The sequence below is a fragment of the Capsicum annuum genome, chromosome 3 (genome assembly GCF_002878395.1).
Source record: "Capsicum annuum cultivar UCD-10X-F1 chromosome 3, UCD10Xv1.1, whole genome shotgun sequence".
NCBI lineage: Eukaryota > Viridiplantae > Streptophyta > Magnoliopsida > Solanales > Solanaceae > Capsicum > Capsicum annuum.
Window position 1 is genome coordinate 259,410,568 of NC_061113.1, and position 2,521 is coordinate 259,413,088.

Sequence of the window (2,521 nt, forward strand, 5' to 3'; positions counted from 1 at the left end):
TAGTTAGAATTTTTCCTTTTGTTATCAAAGATCTAAGCCCTCGTCCCTGTCCCTTTCCAATTTCACCAGGAGTGCCAAAAGTATATCTCATAGTACTCTTAATAGTTGATCCATCATCATTTTCAGTCTTCATAGTGAACCTGCAAAAAGAGCCAAAAGTAAAAAAACAGTAAGTGGTCAATAAGTAGAGATGAGGTTTGGAAATTGAAAATTCCTCATATGCACCTTGCAAAGATGAGGTTTGGAAATTGAACATTCCTCAACACTCTTAAGATTAAAGCTGTATTAACCAGTTCTCTGTCCACAGTACAAGTTACAAGTAAAACAATGATTTATTTGAACAGATTAGAGTGCCTAGCGATTTGGTCTTATCTTTACAGCTAACTACACTTCAGGGATAACATAAAAGTTACTTTGTCTACTAACTAATACAACTGAACATAACTTTGTCTTCTAACTAATTCAGCGACAACATAAGATGATTTATTTGAACAGATCGGAGCACCTACTGGTTGTTTTCTCATTTCCCTGTATTATTTTTGTACAAAGGAAAGATCAGGCCATGTATGTTTTGACATATTGTAGAACTTGGTAATAGAAGAAGTAGTGATATTGCCAATGCACAAATCTGGATAAGTAGTGTGCTCACTAACCACGTTACATTCTTAGATGAGCTTGATTTTGTTACTAAAACTATTGAGAACAGAATGATTCTTGATGAGTTGGTCTTGAGAGCTAAGGCAACATTGGCGATGCTAGCATCTATAAGGGTGAAGAATGAGGAAGTTTTTACACCGCTTTTAGGGAGAATGTCGTCTTGGATCAGTTTGTGAGACAAGAAGATGATGGAGAGTGAAAGGTAAGGCCATTAAAGCAAATGTAGTGATTGCATAGGAGGGTACTGGGGACTATCAAACAGTTGCTAAAGCAGTCGTGACTGAATCAGATAAGAGCAAAATGCGATATTTGATTATGAAGAGAATGTTGAGGTTACTATAAAGAAAATGAACTTTATTATTATTGGTGATAGCATGCATTTATTATTCCAGCGAAATAACTGATAGTCTCAATGTTATGGATGGATCAACCACCTTTCTCTTTGCCACTCTTGCTGCAATTGGCCAAGGATTTATACCATAGGAGATATGTATACAGAACACAGCAGGATCAGAAAAACACCAAGCTGTGGATCTTTGAGTTGGAGCTGATATGTCTGTCCTAAATCATTGTCATATTGATGCTTATCAAGACACCCTTTACATGCATTCTCTAAGGCAGTTGTATCGAGACTCCTATGTGACAGGTACTATCAATTTTATATTTTGAAATGCAGCTATTGTGTTCCAGAAATGTAAGCTCATAACTAGAAAACCAAATAAAAATCAGAAAAACATGGTGACTGCACAAGGTAGGACGGACCCAAATCAGGTCACGAGGAGTTCAATTCAATTCTGTGACATAATAGCAAGTCCAGACGTTGAACCAGTTGAAAATGAATTCAAAACGTACATTGGTAGTCCAAGGAAAGAATATTCAAGAACTATAGTGATGCAATCGTACATAGGTAGTCTCATTGATCCAGCGGGTTAGGATGAATAGAACAGAGAGGGTAGAGTGTAAGTAGTCCATACCACTATCTCTAAAGAGGTAGAGAGGTTGTTTTTGATAGAACCCCGACTCAAGATGACAAGGAAAAGAGATAGAGAATCTAAAATCTTAGAAGCTTATTGCAGCATGTAATATTTTGTATCTCCAAAAGATCTTATAAAAAAATCTTAGCTCTTTTTTCTGATCCAAAATTCAGTTCTACTGCACACAAACATATTGTCTTAATAAGGTTATAGCAATAGTTCCAACTCTCTGGTATAATAAGCCCCTTCATTTTTCAGCAACATCAAAATAACCAATTGTCAGGGCAATTAATCTTGTTCCATAAGTCACATTACCAACAATTTCAATATGTAGTCAAAAAGTACTGCTCAATCAACATAATAAACAACTACAAGTTTACATGAACTAGACTTTATTAATATCAATGATTAAGCCTTGCCAGGCTCAAGATATAACAATTCTCACATCAAATGTGTATCAATAGAAAGAAATGAGTCAAACATAAATAAAAGCTGTGTATCTAATTGCTTTTATAAATAATGATATTTTAAAAATGATATAACAGCACTAAGAGAGTGTTAAATTACAAACTGTGCAAAGCCCTGATCATATCTAACATGGAATCGACATCATTTCCTAAGGCCATGTTGAACCAAAAAGCTAGCATAGGACAGTAATATCTATTGAAATTTCACCAAATTTCCAAAATTTGCAACCAGACAGATACATTCTAAAGATCGAAACTTCTTATATCACTAACATATATAACAAAGATAATCAAACAACAACTCGATTATTTGGAAAACAAGCAAAATTTTGAAATTAATATCGCAATTCAACAACCTATAAATGAAAAACAACAACTCAATTGATTGGAAAGCGAGCCATACCTGGAATTTGTCGATTTAGG

The 2,521-nt window shown here is 34.7% G+C and overlaps 1 pseudogene; it reads left to right on the plus strand.

Moving 5' to 3' along the window:
* The first annotated feature begins 234 nt into the window (after positions 1-234).
* On the plus strand, positions 235-1,590 carry LOC107876427 (annotated as a pseudogene).
* Positions 1,591-2,521: the final 931 nt, after the last annotated feature.